General features: G+C 45.4%; 1 protein-coding gene and 1 long non-coding RNA gene across 3 annotated transcripts in view; one reads left to right on the forward strand and one right to left on the reverse strand.

The window, feature by feature from the left end:
• The window catches only part of ANKH (ANKH inorganic pyrophosphate transport regulator), a 134,968-nt gene that overhangs the window by 107,925 nt on the left and 8,598 nt on the right, over positions 1 to 18,445 (reverse strand). The window contains exon 1 of one of the 2 annotated variants that reach the window (XM_083624708.1): positions 17,788 to 18,189. The exons of the other annotated variant lie outside the window; for it this stretch is intronic. The gene's annotated coding sequence lies outside the window, so the exon portion shown is untranslated. Of the gene's footprint in view, positions 1 to 17,787; positions 18,190 to 18,445 lie in introns of those variants that run through there. 2 annotated transcript variants of the gene reach the window in all.
• LOC310767638 overlaps positions 18,307 to 18,445 on the forward strand; it is a 31,884-nt gene continuing 31,745 nt past the window's right edge. Inside the window, exon 1 of the long non-coding RNA XR_014550994.1 lies at positions 18,307 to 18,427. This is a non-coding gene — a long non-coding RNA (uncharacterized lncRNA). The remainder of the gene's footprint in view (positions 18,428 to 18,445) is intronic.

Consider the following 18,445-nt stretch of genomic DNA (forward strand, 5'->3'; position numbering starts at 1 on the left):
AACGTACAGGGTACTTTGCGCAGAAGACTTTTCAAGGCCAGGATCAATGGCAAAACAAACACCGAAGCCTGTCTTTGATACACAATTAGCACGTGAAGCTGAACAGATAAGCCTGCACGTGACACAAGTGATTCAAGGGCGCTGTTCTTTGTCTTTCCCCTGTGGCACTGTGCTCTTCAAACATTCAGAAAATAAACCCTTTCCCTATCAATTTTGGCCCGCTCTCATCAGCCCCCTTGCAGCCTTCCAGGAACCCCCTTGCCTTCTGCTTCCACTCATTCCTTCCATAAACTCTCAACAGTAGTCTATTTGTTTATCAGGTCCACCATCAACAGCAAGGGCAGCCCTGCTCAAGCAAGGAGCTGGCCTTCCCCAGCTCTGGGTGAGAGAACAATATGCAGCTGTGAAAACTGAACCAGCTACATGGGGAGGGGGGGCATTTTCCATTATACCATAAATGTTGTTTTTATATGGTTCCTACATGAACAAATACTAATAAAACCTTTCGGGACTGTGATGGGTTTCAAAAACAAAATACAAATTCCCTACTACTTTGGGCCCGCAAAACGGGTCAATTGAAGCCAAAACTCATATTTCTGGTTCACTATGTTTTTGCAGGCAGGAAAAAAATTGTGGCCAATGGGGGGTGGACCCAAAGTTTGTGAAGGAGCATCTCCACCCCCATCGTTCTGCCCGGACACTGAGGTCCAGCTTTGAGTGCCTTCTGGCGGTTCCCTCACTGCGATAAGTGACGCTACAAGGAACCAGGCAGAGGGCTTTCTCACTCAGTGGTAGCAAACGCCCTCCCACCATATGTCAAGGAGATGAGTAACTATGCAACCTTTTGAAGATATCTGAAGGCAGCCCTGTATACAAAGCGTTTGAATGTTTAATTATATATTTTTATATATTGGCAGCCGCCCAGAGTGGCTGGGGCAAGCCAGTCAGATGGGCGGGGTACAAATAATAAATTGTTTCGTTGCTATTATTCATAATTTTGTATGCATGCCACTTTTGCACGAAAACAAATTGTGCTCAAAGCGGCTTACAAGAAAGAAAACAGGAAGAACAATTTCATAACAGCATAATAGCCAATATAGCATCATACAAAAAACACCACAGTACAGTATTTAATAATAATAATAATAATAATAATAATAATAATAATAATAATAATAATAATAATAATATTTTATTATTTATACCCTGCCCATCTGGCTGGGTTTCCCCAGCCACTCTATCAATATAACAAGATTACACTAACAAGGGAACACCTTCTGGCAATAGCAAAAACAACAAGGGAGCTTGTCAGCTTTACCTTGGTCTTAAGAAACACCTCCCAGTCCCTCTCCTACAATGTAGTTGTGGAAGACTTTAAAGTAACAGTAGGATATCAAGCTTCTTCGCTGTTTCAGTCAACAGATGGCAAGCCATGCAAACAAGGTAGAAAACAAGGCCTTTTCCTTCGGCAACAAGAAGCACCAAATAACCAAGACTTGTCCAAATGTATCGCCCTTGTTTTCCCCTCAGCTCTGGCATCGGGTTCACCGCTGAACAGAGCAAAAATGGTCCTGCTCCAAAAATTGCTCTCTTGCATCAACATTCCTTTGACTTAGGGATAACAAACATAGGGGTGGCCCTTGATAATATGCCGCCCTGATAATATGCCACCCATTATCCGTACAAATATAAGGGAAGAAGGCCGTCTCCATTTTGCTCAATGGTGCAATTACATTGTGGTTGAAAGAGGAGAAATGGTGGACACCTTGTGGTTTAATTCTGACCGATGCTGACAAGCAACGTCATTAACTCAGTTAACCTCTAGTGCATCAGCTGATGCTACAATCGTAAGGCTGCAAAAAACAACAACCACCACCTTGTAGGAATTACACAGGATCTCACGAAATGTTCAACGCCCATAAAAGAGCTTTTGTTGAATGGGGCTGTAAACGGACAAAGCCGTTCTAATAAATAAAAGTGCAATCCAGCAACAGCTTAACGGTAGAAATGCCATCACCAATGGGAAACGGACTGCATTCACTGAATAACATTTATCCCTTAGGAGATTTTTATGGGGCAATGCCTGACATAAGAGGCCACAGAATTCTTACCATTGTATATTAATACAGATAATCTATCCATCACTATTTTGGGGGGAAAGTGGTTTTTTAATTAAAAACCAACAACACATTGATGGCCTCCTTTGGAATGATGCATATGTCACAAACATACAACCTCCTGACAGTAATGTCCCTATGTACATGCTGAACTTGTTCCAAAAACAACTGAAAAGGATGAAGGAAACAGAATCATTTTCCTGCCAAAACTGACGGGGTTGGCTCTGTGAGGTCATAATGCTGGCAAACAGATTACACTTTTGCTTTAGAAGGATGCCTAGTGGAGCTGTCCAGCCCAGTTGTCTAACAAAAATGACATGGTAAAGGAGAGAATAGGGCAAGCCACAACCTAAGAGAGATGGTTTAAATCAGGGGTAGGCAACCTAAGGCCGGGGGCCAGATCCGTCCCAATCCGGCCTGCGGCCGGTCCAGGAATCAGCGTGTTTTTACATGAGTAGAATGTGTCCTTTTAGTTAAAATGCATCTCTGGGTTATTTGTGGGGCACAGGAATCCATTTTTTTTTCTTTTTCAAAATATAGTCTGGCCCACCATGAGGTCTGAGGGACGGTGGGCGCCACTATGGAGAAGGCCCTCTGCCTGGTTCCCTGTAACCTCACTTCTCACAGTGAGGGAACCGCCAGAAGGCCCTCAGAGCTGGATCTCAAGTGTCCAGGCTGAATGATGGGGGTGGAGACGCTCCTTCAGGTATGTAGGGCCAAAGCAGTTTAGGCTTCCACTGCTTACTTGATTTGATTAAAAAGGAAGAGTTTAGCAGGGGGTTGGGGAGTGGATCAGGTTTGGAGAGACAGCAAGTCTCTCCTGGATAAGAAAAGATTGAGAGGAGATATGATAGCCACCTTCAGATATCTCAAGGGCTGTCACATGGCAAATGATGCAAGCTTGTTTTCTACTGCTCTGGAAGATAGGACCCAAACCAATGGCTTTGAGTTACCAGAAAGGAGATTCCGACTAAACACCAGGAAGAACATTCTTACAGTGGAAGCTGTTTGACAGTGGAGCAGACTCTCATGAGAGCTGGTGGTCTTTCCTTCCTTGGAGGTTTTCAAGCGATCTATCATGGATGCTTTAGCTGAGATTCCTGCATAGCAGGGGATTGGACCAGATAACCCTAGGGACTCTACAATTTGCATGATTCATCCAGTGAAATCCTTCAGACAACCCTACTTGAGTTGACACAGTATGCTGTTTTCATGGATTCTCCAGAAACATAGTAAAGGTAAAGGGACCCCTGACCATTAGGTCCAGTCATGGCCGAACCTGGGGTTGCGGTGCTCATCTCGCTTTATTGGCCGAGGGAGCCGGAGTACAGCTTCCGGGTCATGTGGCCAGCATGACTAAGCCGCTTCTGACGAACCAGAGCAGCGCACGGAAACGCCGTTTACCTTCCCGCTGGAGCGGTACCTATTTATCTACTTGTACTGGTGTGCTTTCGAACTGCTAGGTTGGCAGGAGCAGGGACCGAGCAACGGGAGCTCACCCCGTCGCGGGGATTCGAACCACCGACCTTCTGATCGGCAAGTCCTAGGCTCTGTGGTTTAACCCACAGTGCCACCCGCGTCCCTGTCCACAAACATTATAGCCCTCCCAAAAAAAACCCAACAGCGGTAAGTGTTTTCTAAAATATTTTCTAGAATACACACATATGTACAAATAAATTTATTCCTTGTCTCAAAATGCACAAAAAAGGTTGTGAATGCCAACTAAGTGCCTGATAAAGCTCTCCCTGCAGAAGTCCTACTGTCTAGAAAGAGAGCTGGTTTGTAAAATAAACATCTTCATAGGTCTGCACAACCTTTCCTCAATGATCTTTTTTAAGAGCATGTTACAATGCTGGAACTGAGCCTAACCAACAGACCGTTGTCAATATCTCACAAACCTCTTTAAAGAGAGGGGAAAAAACAACCCTGCAAATATAGAAAAGTCGTCATGCTTTAGTAGCTGGAAAGAAAAGGCCTGGAGAAAAAGCTTGCAAACTCAGTGCTTATAAAGACTATACTCTCATCATTTGTTCATTTAAGGTCACCCTTTTCACGGTGGGGAAGAACTGAAGCGTATCCACACAACAGGTTATGCAAGAGAAATTCCCACGTTTGTAATCTAATTGCACTCACTGAGCACCTAAAAGCCGGCTAATGAAAGTATGCAATCGCTAAAAGCATTACATTTTATTCTGGGATAGCGCTTCAATATATTCCACAACCCATTTTCTAAATTCCAGTGTAGGGATCAACCAGTATATTAAATAATGAATGCGTACTTGTTTCTCATCCTCTCAAGGCTTAGCAGATAATTCATTTTGCAAACACTCAAAGCACATGAGTTTTGCACCATAAGAAAATGAGAGACACTTCTGCAAAATGTTCAGTGCTGTGTTGAGACTGCTGTGTGGGTCATAACTATTGGTTATTGTTACTGCAGGTGGAGAACAGCACTGTATTCTGTGCCTTCTGTGCCCCCTGACCCCATATGACTCCGTTCCTTCTGGTCAATTTTTGTTAAAAATGTCTCTGGAAGCTAGGTGCTCCCTGTACTGTATAATGCTAGTTCAGTAGCACTAATCCAGAGGTTTCAATATGGCAAATCTCACTTTGTGATTATTATTTTTAACAGCACTCTTTTACTAGAATGTGGGACAAGACAGCCGAGGCTTTGTGAAAGTGGAAGGGAAGAACTGCAACTCAGTGAACACAGCTGCCCTACAATTTCCCCAATTATTGACAAACAGTTTAAGATATCATTTTGTAGCCCCAAATGCAGCCAAACAGTGTGACAAGCCTCCAGATACATGTGTCCCTAGTCTGACAACGAGTGTATGGGGTACTTCTGGTAGGGGACAGGTCATGCTCCTTCTGGAGTAGTTTGTCCACTTGTACTCAGCTCTCACCCGTGGCTCCTTGAAGCTGTCAGCATGTGACAGCATCCATACCCCAGGAAACGGCTTTGACTGACCGGCTAAACCAGGTGAGGGTAGCCAGTAGGTCTCAAACCAGCAATGAGTTAGGGACTTCCCCTGCATGCGAACACGGGCTCTGGCAAATTGAGCAGACAAGACCAATAGTGGGTCCGACGGTCAAGAAGGCAGTTTCTGCCCGTGGGGTTAAGGGATGTTAGGGGCAGATGGGGCGAGTCAACCTGGGAAGCTGGCCCACCTAGATCAGCAAACTTTTTCAGCAGGGGGCCGGTCCACTGTCCCTCAGACCTTGTGGGGGCCGGAATATATTTTTTTTTGGGGGGAGGGGGATGAATGAATTCCTATGCCCCACAAATAACCCAGAGATGCATTTTAAATAAAAGCACACATTCTACTCATGTAAAAACACACTAATTCCCGGACCGTCTGTGGGCTGGATTTAGAAGGTGATTGGGCCAGATCTGGCCCCCGGGCCTTAGCTTGCCATGACCTAGATGAAGGAAAACTCTGATCCCCAACCTCCACTGCGCCTTGAGGCTATACCCATTCGTAAGAAAGGCTTCAGGAGTAAACCCCGAGGAAAAGTATGTCTCCGCTGCTTTGCGGGACACCTGTGGGTGAAGGAAAGGCTGAGGAGTAAACGCTACACAAATCCAGAGTGGAGTTTCTAAGACAGTTGATGGCATCATGTAAGCCTCCTTCCGGCAACTCCTGCAGCCAAGCTGGTGCCAAATGTATTGCTTTGCTTTCTTGGGTCACATCAGCGAGGCCGAGAGGGGGGTCTTATCATCTAGGCAGGATAACAACCCCATACACACTGCCCAGGCTTGTGCCCTGGAGAAGTAACTTCAGTGCTGCTAACACAGCAAAAACAACACAGGATGCAGCAGTTATGGGTTATCAGTCTCTGCAGCCACAACAGGCACTGTGCTTCTCCAGCAGTTGGACTTTGCCCCCAGAGGAGTACTCCACCGTCTCTGAGACATTGGGTGGTCTGCATTAAGATAAGTGGGTCGCTAGCTGTTCAGGCCCCACAGATAGGCACCTCCAGGATTATAACTGAAAGAATAAAGGTCAGCTTAAAAGGGAAACCTTGGCCGACAACTCTGCAAGACCCCAAGATAATATCTGAAATTTCACTCGTTTTAGTTGGCCGGGATTCAGAGAGCTATAAATAACGCAGTCGGTTAGCATCAATCCCCATGCGTTCAGCTTCTGAAAGGAAGGCTAAAGATCAAAGGCTCCAAAAAACTGTTGAAACAACTTGTTATGCTAAATATGTTAGAGATAAAAAACAGCAACAACATCTAGATAGGAGGCTAAGTGCATTAGAAGTATGAAGAGGCCCAGCCAGCCGTGACTATACATACAGCAGTTGTTTTTCCCCTAGTGGCTTCCCTTACCAATAAGATGTTGGCAGCAGCTGGAATGATGGAGCAAGCAAATAACCGAGGTGAATGAGATAGGGAATGCAGTGCATGTGTACACACACACACACGGATGGAATCAAATGTTTCCCAGGCAGCTTCTGCTCTTTAGACCTTGCCCGCCCCTTCTCCTCTGCAAGCTGGCATTACAAGGCAAGATTTGCAACCAGGAAGCAGGTGACAGAAGCTGTCTTGTCCTGCAGGATGACCTACTGCTTTTCTCCTAGGTGGGGTTGCAGGAAACAATGGTCTGGATCCCTTGCCAGGTGGGCCATGGGAGAGCAACGGGAGAGCAAAGTTGCGGCCAGAAAAGGATGAAGTATCCTTCGTCCTGCTCCCTTTTCCACATAGTTCCTTTCCCTGATGCTACTTTGCAGAGAAGCAGCAGCGGCGAGTTTAAAAAGGAGAACCAGCTGCGTAACATGCACTTCTATCCAAGGATTACATACATCTGCAATTAGACGTATTAGATATCTCTGCCAGGCTCCTTCTCACCACAAACTGATTCCCTTCAGTGGTTTGCCTGCTCCCTACTTTTAGCTGTTCCCAGCAACATGCTGATAAGGAAAGCATCTAGGAAAACTAATAATACGCAGTTCTAACCTGTGGAACAAGCCTTTTGAAGCAAAAAAACAAAACAAAACAGGCAATGTGAGCAGATCAAACTGGCAAACAAGCAAAAGTAACTCACACCACACACATGATTCTTGTATGCAATTTACTGTCCTAAGATGTGCTGATGACCACTAGCTCACATGGCTTTAGGAAAGGGATTAGGGAAATTATTGGAGAACTGGTCTATCAATGGCTATTGGGAATGAAGGTGACTCAAAAAAAGAATCTCCAGATTCAGAGACAGCACTGTACTGAATAGCAGTTGCTGGAGAACCACCAGGAAAGGACGACGACTTTTGTCATCCACGGTGTATGCTCTTCCAAGGAACACTTTGGCGGACAACAGGATGATGCACTAGATCAGGGGTCAGCAAAGTTTTTCAGCAGGGGCCCCGATCCACTGTCCCTCAGACTTTGTGGGGGACTGGTCTTTATGGGGGGGGGGGAGATGAACAAATTCCTATACCCCAAAAATAACCCAGAGATGCATTTTAAATAAAAGGACACATTCTACTCATGTAAAAACACGCTGATTCCCAGACTGTCCGTGGGCTGGATTTAGAAGGCGATTGGGCTGGATGCACTAGATAGACCTTTAGTCCAATTCAGCAGAGTTCTTCTTAGTCAACAATCTGGCTGTGCAAACAGATCCATAGCTAGACAACATGCTTACAGAGCCTTCCAGTTGCTCTATTCCAGGGCTGGTTGGGGAATGCTTGGCAAACCCTTTCAGTAATCAAGCCATCCTCTTTCATACACCACTGGAACTCTGTATTAATAAGGTGAAACCATACCACAACACACACAGAGTCCCCGTCAAGCACCTGAATTAATCCAGTCAAAGTAAGACTCAAAAGAAGAAGGAAAATGGAGTGGTTTCCAAGGAGGAAACCTACAGGTATGGGCTCCCAACATCCCATCAAAATACGTAAATTGCAATCTTCCATGGTGACTTCACAAAAGCTGGCCCAGGGCCTGGTGATAATGGTGGGCAATCCAACTATGTGCCACTCTGAATATATTTTGCTTCTGTAGAATCCATTGTGTGTTATGGTAATCTGAGCACCATTCATTCATTAGCATTTATATACTGATGAATATTCCTGTAAAGAGGTGTGTGTGAATCTGAACTTATGATATGGTTTATCTCTGTAGTTCATGGCATTAATAATAAGGTTGGCATAATTCCAATATGACAGAAGACCCTCCATGATGAGCTTTGGTGACCCTGGAACAATCCTGATTCCTGCCTCCTCCTGAAAGGCATGCAGGCACATCCAGAGTTCACCCATATCTGACCTGAAGATTAACACATGCAAATTTAGTTGCCACATACAGTTTACTCAACTTCTCAATGGGAGCCATCAGCACAATGGCCAAGTGATCTGAATGCAGATAGCAGACAGAGATGGTCAGATAACGACGCACTATCAAAGTCTTTCACCCTTTTGTTAAACTAACAGGATGGCCAGTTTTCAGTCATTTTCTCACTAGGATGGGCAAGGTGAGAAATGGGCAGGAGATAAAGAGAGGAATTTCTCATCTCAAAACCCCTCCTGTCCCTACTAGGAAGCATTAGCTAAGAATATTATTTAAACCCCATGCTTTCTGGTAGTTATACTTTCCTTCTCCCTTCTCCTAACTTCTAGTGTTGGGTTATAGCAAAATTCTCATGCCCACATTTCTACAGGCCTTTAAAAATAGTTAGGGAATCTTTTAATATTTAATCACGGTGTGTATGTATTGTAGAATTTGCTACCTCATCAAATTGTAACCTTGCTGTCCCAAGCAGCATTTATATACATATTATTGAAGCAGAATTTACACATATTCTGACACTCCTATTTCATACAATAAACTAAGCTTTCTTTGCTCCTCTCTGTGAGAGAGCTCCTTGTGGGCATAAGGTTACGGGTTAACACGTTCATAACAAGCGTCAGCAAAAGATCCTAAACTTTTAAGCAGTGTGTTTATGCCCATACATGAATGCTGGCTGCACACAGGTGAGTCCAGGCACACACCTGTAACCCTTTTAAAAGTCTCTAAACAAATTCCTGTTGCAATGGCACTAACAACTGGAAAGAGGAATTATTAGTGCTGCGAACCAACACTGTGAACCAACTCTCTGTGAACCAACACTGCTAAACAAAGATCAGGGGTGCTGATGTCCTGCAGAAATATCCCACAAGAAAACACAACTCTTTAATTACAAAGTACACCATTAAGTACAGTACAGTAGTGTGATTCTGTAGGACATTGTGAGGGACGGAATCTGGAAGTGTTTTCCTGTATTTCTGGTAGCATACTGTACTAGCAACAGCTGGCAAACACACTTCTTTTATTTATAGCAACTCTTGTATATCAGTAGACATCTCGAGGGCAGAACTTAGATGTCAAGAGGAGAAAACCCTGTGTTTCCCTCAGAATGTGGGTGTTACGGGTCTTGCATATCACTTGCAGGGGAGAAGTGATGATATGCAGAGAAGGGGGGTGCGTTATTAACCACTCACCAATTCTATACTGCAAATGCCCAAGCAGGCAGTTCTAAATTGTTTCCCCCTCTATCCGGCTCCAAAATCAGGTGTGGGACCGGGTGGGAGAAATACAGTTGCAGTTGCTGGATAGCAGGCATCTGCAAAGAAGAATCAGTGTGCATGTACAAGGGGCCACACATTTGCCGATAATAATGTTTAATTCCATCCCAAGTCCTTTGGGATGGCTGAAACATTGGACTGTGTCCAATGTTTCCCTTCAGAGAGTGGAAGTACCGTATTTTTCGCTCGATAACACGCACCTGACCATAACACGCACATAGTTTTTAGAGGAGGAAAACAAGAAAAAAAAAATCTGAATGAAACAGTGGATGTATCATTTTTGTGCTTCATGCTGCAGCCACAGACATGTGATTTGACGGTGAGTTTGGGGTAGCCCAATGCAAAGATCCTGAGGATCCATGTGGATCCATGCTTTGTAACCACGTTTTTGCACCATTGCAGCCCCAGGCAACAGTGGGTGCGTGATTTTTTTGGTGCAGGCTGTAGCCATGGACATGCTATGTGATCTGATGGTGAATTTGGGGTGACCCAATGCAAAGATCCTGAGGATCCATGTGGATCCATGCTTTGTAACCACGTTTTAAGTAGGGAGGGAAGGAAAAACATAGAAGCGACAAGGAGAGGGGTGTGCAGAGAAGCAGCTGGCTAAGAATGCAGGAGAGGGGTTTTACCGGAGGGAGGAAAGGAAGGCAAAAGTCCCCCCCCCCCACAAGCCAACCAGCTCTCTCTCTCCCCCCCCCCAACCTGCATGTTGCCTTCGAGTCCCAGACGCACGGAGAGGAATCTGTTTTCCACTCTGCTTGCCTGGAGGGGAGGGGTTTTCTCTGCTCTTTGTTCCGTCTGAGCAAACACAGTAAGGAAACAGAAGCGGGTGGGCAGTAAGACCCTGAGGCAGAATGCAGGAAAGCAGCAGCTTCCTCTTTCCTCCCTTCTCCGGACGTTTTGATATTTGCCTGATTTTTGCCTTCACTCGCGCTTGTCAGCTCCAGGGACCACACATTCGCTCTATAACACGCACAGACATTTCCCCTTACTTTTTAGGAGAAAAAATCTGCGTGTAATAGAGGGAAAAATACGGTAGTCCTGTTTGTGGCAAGGTCAGTGCTAATTGAAGAGAGGAGGCAATTTATGCAAATGCCCTTCCCCTCAGCTACTCTGGGGGGGCAGTCCTCTGAACATTACCCCTTACACTCTTTTGGAGGGGGGGTCCAGATAAAATGACTTCCTCCCTTCTCTTAGCAGAGGCCTCCATGCTGAATATCAAAATCGCTTCCACCAACAGAAGGGCAGCTCCGCACACAAACCTTTATCAATGGAACGTCAGCAGTTTTCATAAATACCAATTAAACTGGTGAGTCAAGACAACAGAAATAGTTGTGGCGATAAGCCATCGGGATTAGGGGATTTTTGGAACAGCAGTTATTACACTTCATGCGAGGTTTGAAAGGCCTACTTGGCCTTCACAATAGTCCCTGAAAGGACAGTTCCCTGATAATTCTCATGCTATGCAGCTTCTGCGGCTCAGAATTTTCTACATATGAGCCATGGTGCAGAATACAAAGGTTTGCCTAGCGCTTTTTCCCGTATCCTAAATTAGGTCTGCAAGGGACGTGGGTGGTGCTGTGGGTTAAACCACAGAGCCTAGGACTTGCCGATCAGAAGGTCGGCGGTTCTAATCCACGCAACGGGGTGAGCTCCGTTGCTCGGTCCCTGCTCCTGCCAACCTAGCAGTTCAAAAGCACGTCAAAGTGCAAGTAGATAAATAGGTACCGCTCCGGCAGGAAAGTAAACGGCGTTTCCGTGCACTGCTCTGGTTCGCCAGAAGCAGCTTAGTCATGCTGGCCACATGACCCGAAACTGTACGCCGGCTCCCTTGGCCAATAAAGCGAGATGAGCGCCGCAACCCCAGAGTCGGTCACGACTGCACCTAATGGTCAGGGGTCCCTTTACCTTTAAATCAGGTCTGCACTAAAAGTGGCCATCTATTGCCAGACCAAAGGACTTAAGAAGTCACAGTCCTGGGCCAGCTGACATGAATATGGGCAAGTCATAGAATAAATAGCTGAGCTCCCTGTGTTTCATAAGGCACAAATGGCGCTGCTGGGTGAGACTGGGGGTCATCTAGGCCATGGGCAGGCAAACTAAGGCCTGGATCCGGCCCAATCGCCTTCTAAATCTGGCCCACAAATGGTTTGGGAATCAGCATGTTTTTACATGAGTAGAATGTGTGCTTTTATTTAAAATGCATCTCTGGGTTATTTGTGGGGCATAGGAATTCATTTATTTCCTCCCCTCAAAAAAATATAATCTGGCCCCCCACAAGGTCTGAGGGACAGTGGACCGGCCCCCTCCTGAAAAAGTTTGCTGACCCCTGTTCTGGGCCAACCAGATCCTTCTGGGAAACTTTTAAACGGAACATGAACAGAACAACCCACTTCTAGTCACCTTCAAAGGAATACTGCCCTAGAACACTGAGGTTCCATTTAGCCATTATGGGTAATGGGTATAGATAGTCTAATCCTTTATTTAATGCCATCTAAATGAACTGTGAGCAAACACACACACCCCTAATGACAGTTTCCACCTCCATATTCATGAGTAAGACACCAATTTATTGCTATCTGGCCCAGATATCTGGCCCAGGGCATTCACGTTGGGCGTGTGTTTAAAGAGACAACTCCCATCACCCATTAGAATCAGCTAAACTGGGTGGGGCTGATGGGACTTAGAATCATAGAATTGGAAGGGATCCCAAGGGTCATTTAGTCTAACCCACTGCAATGCAAGGATCTCAACTAAATTAGCATGACTTGTTATCCAACAGCATATGGAGGGCACCAGGTTGGGTAGGCCCAGAATATTATTACAGAAAAGCACCTAATTAGAGTTTGCAGGAAAGGGGGTTCCTCTAGAACCTTTGGTTAGAGCAGGCATCCCCAACCTGCGGCCCTCCAGATGTTTCGGCCTACAACTCCCATGATCCCTAGCTAACAGGACCAGTGGTCAGGGATGATGGGAGTTGTAGTCTCAAAACATCTGGAGGGCCAAAGGTTGGGGATGCCTGAGTTAGAGGCCAGAACCGTGAAGTTCTGCCCTTAAGTGCAGTGGGGGTTACTCCCCACAAATTGCCAGACAGGGACCTTGAACTTCACAGAACTGTAGAGATGGGAGGGACCACAAGGATCATCTAGTCCAACCCTCTGCATTGCAGGAATCTTTTTTGCCCAATGTGGGACTCAAACCCACAACCCTGAGATTAAGCATCTTGTGCTCTACCAATTGAGCTATCCCAGGTGAGCCACAGCATGGCAGATAGGGGGCTTTAAGCCTTTGCCCCGTGCTATGGTTGTAATCCAGATGAGGACCCCCATGCACTGGGAGAAAGAAAGACAGACTGCAATTCAAATTGCAGGTGTTGGGGGTTGTCTGATCTGAATCAGGACTGAAGTGGGGACAAAGGGTTAAGTTTACAGCATCCTACCACTGCTGCCGAAGAATTGATGCTTTTGAATTATGGTGCTAGAGGAGACTCTTGAGAGTCCCATGGACTGCAAGAAGATCAAACGTATCCATTCTTAAGGAAATCCAGCCCTGAGTGCTCACTGGAAGGACAGATCCTGAAGCTGAGACTCCAGTACTTTGGCCACCCCATGAGAAGAGAAGACTCCCTGGAAAAGACCCTGATGTTGGGAAAGATGGAGGGCACAAGGAGAAGGGGACGACAGAGGACAAGATGGTTGGACAGTGTTCTTGAAGCCACCAGCATGAGTTTGACCAAACTGCGGGAGGCAGTGGAAGACAGGAGTGCCTGGCGTGCTCTGGGCCATGGGGTCACGAAGAGTTGGACACGACTAAACAACTAAACAACAACAACAGCAACACTGGTGCCCATTCTATAGTACAGATCAAGGACCACACCCCAGCCATTTGTGGGGTGAACACCCTGCATTCATTGGGAGAACTCCATGCAGTTAAGTTCATGCTGGGTTGTGCTCTCACAGCTAAACTAAAAAAATCACAAGGAGACAGCGCCTAATCTAGAAAAAAACAAGAGAAAAGATGAACTCCACAAGAACTCCTGGTGTCCCCAGTAGTTCAGCTCAGTTTACATGACACAGTCTCTCTTTTCCCCCCTATCCATGGCCTAATTTAGATTGCCGCCCATCCGTGTTATCAGAAGACATAGCAACAGAATGTAACGTTACAAGCGGCCCGAAAGAAATGTAATCTAGTGACCTAGTTGCACATTAACAAAAAGTCCCATTTCACTATTTCAAAGGATAAGATGGCAAGGAACACAGAGCTCCTCGGAGGATTGCAATGAGAAACTGCAGAGTTCGTTACCTTGTTCCGAGAGACAAAGAAACAGCTCTAAGGAAGCCACAGGAAATGTTAAAAAATATCAATAAAGCTCCGCAAGTGACCTTAATTATAACAAAACAAAACATCATTTCTGCCGGCAGTGACTTCGATTTGCGAAAGGTTGAGGCACACTGCATGAAACCTGGACACATGTTTCAAATTCTGAAATACGTGCTTTTAGATAAGTGTTAAAAAACTGCCCACCTTCAGAGGAGTCAATCCCCTGTGGCTCTAATGAGTAACTAATCTAGGCATGCCTCTTGATTTATAGGAGGCAAGCCCAGAACACTGACTCACACAGAGATACAAAAGTCTCCTCCATGTCTGCACATAGAAAACTGAAATCTGGTGCTGAAATCCGACAGGACCCCTCCTCAGCGGCAATACAAGGTTTGCAGAATGCTCTCCCCGGTGGAGTGTGTTTGTTTCCCTTATTAACAACATACAGGAGGAATTTTAAAACATTAAATAATTAGCCGGAAGAGAACGTGGTTGTTTTTAAGTGTGTTTTTATTTTAATTGTATTTGTTTTTTTGCCACTCTGGGCTCACCTGAAAGGAAGGGCAGGATAGAAATTTAAATAACAACAACCACAACCATACCCAAGCAGAGGCTGTTTGTAAGGATCCAGAACAACAAATAATGTTAGGATACTATCAGTTCACAAGCCTTATATTACTGCAAGGGAAGAACGGTCAACAGTTCAAAATTAGGAAATTACTGGATTAGAGGAATCTGTAAGGCACCATACAGAACCCTGGTGTGTGGGGGGGGGGGTTGGCAGGGGATATTAAATTATGACTATTAAGCCACTCCTAATGTCATGTTATAAAATTCAAGTTAATGCTCCGCCACCAGAACACTTTACAATTCTAATTACTACTTTGTATTATACAGAATGCACATTAACATGTCCAATTACACCTGCATCCTATAAATCTACTGAGAGAAGAAGGGACACTAAGATATTTCCTCCCATAAACGTGGGAAGGGGAGGGGAGGAACCAGCCAAGGAAACGTTCATTAAAAAATTATGCGTAAGGTTTCTTAATAAAATTGTAATAACAACATTCTTGTATGCTGTTTTTGTCCAAATGTTTGTGAGGGTGTTTCTGCTATGGGGCATCGATTAACCAAATTCACTATATAACTGAGGGGAGACATTTCTCTTATCCTGAGCCGAATCATCAGTGGTATCAAACTAGCCAGAAAACCCCATCAAATAAAAAAGTTTTTATTTATTTCTTTTTTTAAAAAATAAATATATTTGAATTTTTCAGTTTTAAAAAAGGTAAAGGTACCCCTGCCCGTACGGGCCAGCCGTGTCCGACTCTAGGGTTGCGCGCCCATCTCGCTTAAGAGGCCGGGGGCCAGCGCTGTCCGGAGACACTTCCGGGTCACGTGGCCAGCGTGACGAAGCTGCTCTGGTGAGCCTGCACCAGCGCAGCACACGGAAACGCCATTTACCTTCCCGCTATAAAGCGGTCCCTATTTATCTACTTGCACTTAAGAGTGCTTTCGAACTGCTAGGTGGGCAGGAGCTGGGACCGAACGACGGGAGCTCACCCCACCGCGTGGACTGAACCGCCGACCATACGATCAGCAAGTCCTAGGCACTGAGGTTTTACCCACAGCGCCACCTGCGTACATACACCATTTTTTTATTTTAAAAAATCCACCGCTTTGGGGGGATCTTTATGTTATGATTTCCCCCTCTTCTTTATAACTCCAATAAAAAGTTTTCTATCCCACCTATTCCACGTCGTTAATAATTTCTTTTTGAGATATACACACCCGTCAACATGCATGGACATGCGCCAAGAAACAAGCACACACATATACACAGGTGCAGAGTTGCGCCCGACACTGGGGGGGGGGCTGACGTCATGCACAATCTGTGCCTGTATGTGACGTCATGCGCATTGTGTGTGTGAGTACTGTGTTATAAGAATTCTAAGGTCTCAAATACAGAATATTCATAAATGCACACATATCTAAATATATGAACCACACATCTGAAATAGTATGGGAGAGCAATCCTGAAGCTATTCTGACTCTCCCAATGACCTCAAATATTCCTCTGCTGTAAGGGAGGCAAATAATGGGGGGGGGGCCTTCCCATTGTCTTTTTGCTTGCAAATCCTGTCTTATGGGCATATTTGTGTATGAATAGGCTGAGCCTATGATCTGGACTCAGGAACTAAAGTATTAACCATTACAAAAGAACGGCCAGGCTGCCCAGGTAATGCAACCAGCGACCATTATCAGGCATCCTGGCAGACAGGATTTCTGCCATAGACCACCTCCCTTCTGTGATGTTTGTATGATTGGGGGTGAGGGTATGGGGGGGGGTGTCTTCGACTACAAGGTGGGCAATTTCAAAAGTCTATATAAGCGCATGCGCACCATTGTTCAGGGTTCTCCTCCTTCCTGGGTGTGGGGAGTGGGGACCATGTTGCAACAGTTCCTTGAATACAGAGCACACTTACTAGCCACTTTGCTTCTCAATAAACTTTGGTTGGCCTGTTATTTTCTCCTACCGATAGAGAACCTACTTAAGGACTCTATACGGGCTCTTGGATACCCCATAAGGGAAAGGAAGCAGTTTTTCTTATAACTGTTATAGGCTGCAATCCTGTACAGTGGTACCTCTGGATGCAAATGGGATCTGTTCCGGAGCCCCGTTCGCATCCAGAAGCGAACGCAACCCGCGTCCATGCATCGCCGCTTCTGCGCATGACGTCATTTTGACCGTCTGCAGAATGCGCAAGCAGCGAAACCTGGAAGTAACACGCTCTGTTACTTCCGGGTCGCCACAGCACGCAACCAGAAAATACTTACCCCGAAGTTACTTCAACCCGAGCTATGACTGTACAGCCATACCTCGTGTTGCGTCTTTTCAGCTTGCGAATGCAGCAAACCCGGAAGTGTATACTTCTGGGTTTCGCCACACATGTGTGCGCAGAAGCGGTCTGCGCGCTTTGTACATGCACAGAAGCGCTCTATTGCGCTCCAGACTTGAGCAGAAGCGCCACTCTAGTTGCGGACTTTTCTGGGTGCAAACAGCACCCCAGAACAGATTGTGTCCGCAGCTAGAGGTACCACTGTTTATACTTGCCTGAGAGCAACTCCCCGTGGGACTTGGCACTTTATACAAGAGGGAGACCATTTTGTGCCCCGCAGAATTGGCGAGTGACCGCCCACATGAGGGTCCATTTGGACCCGGGAGAAAGCAGGATACGGAGGGCTGAAGTGTGCTCTGCTGACGCACGCGGGGGCCAGGAACAGAAGGCCCCGCACAAAATGGCTGCCGCCTGCACCCTTCAGGCATAAATCCCTGTTTTGCGAAGGAATCGAACGAATGGCAAAGCACTTGTGATCCGAATGTGTCCACAGGAAAGACTGCAACCAAATTAGTAGTGGGAAGCCAGAAGGAAACCTCAATCAGGCAAAGAATACCTCACTATAATAATAATATAATAATTTATTATTTGTACCCCTCCCATCTGGCTGGGTTTCCCCAGCCACTCTGGGCAGCTTCCAACAAAATATTAAAAATAAAACAAAACATCAAACGTTAAAAACTTCCCTAAACAACGCTGCCTTCAGATGTCTTCTAAAAGTCAGATAGTCACTAAACCCAACAGCCATTTAAAAACCAAACAAGTGGCCATTTTACCCATGGCTGTTTGGAGTAAATCTCAAAGTGACCGTCCCTGTGTAGAATTCATAAGCAACAAACAGGCCAGATGCAATCATTTGATACATTTTCACTTACTTTGCCCTGTCAGGGAGTCAGGTAGATTTTCTTGGTGGCTGCTCCATCTCTCAAGTCCCTTTCAAAATATCCGCTCATTCCGTCACATTCTCCACTCTCCTTATTCAGAAAAACTGGAAAACTAAGCAATCTGACCTAACGAAACATTCAGCTGTCTTCCACTGCAGCTAAGCCAGCAATATTTCTCCAAAAAGCTCACATTTCTCGGCATTCAGTTATGTATGAGCCAAATACTAATATTTCAGCTACTGCTGGATTCATTCCAGTGCACCTTCTTAAGAATTATTCCAAACTGGCACAACGCAAGTGGAAGAAGGCCATTTTACAGTTATTTGAAATTATTTCCATGTTTCCTTTTACACTGAAAGGTTTGAAGGCTTCAACCTTTTCTTCAACTTTTTCTTCTGGGATGTTGATTGCTACATCATTGCAATATACCCATGTCATCACAATATGCTGATGTCATCACAATAGAAAATTGTGACACACTCACACAACGCCAAGTGTGCTTTCTGTACAGTTAAAATCCTCTCTTTGTTAAATCAACATCTGGCAGGGGAAAGGATACAGAAGTTTTCAAGTTAACAGATAATCCTTCCGCATCCAAAATGAAAAAAGCTGAATTCAGTTACACGCTAAGGTAAGAAACTTTTGTAGC

Source organism: Podarcis filfolensis (genome assembly GCF_964270895.1).
Source record: "Podarcis filfolensis genome assembly, chromosome: 7".
Taxonomy (NCBI): domain Eukaryota; kingdom Metazoa; phylum Chordata; class Lepidosauria; order Squamata; family Lacertidae; genus Podarcis; species Podarcis filfolensis.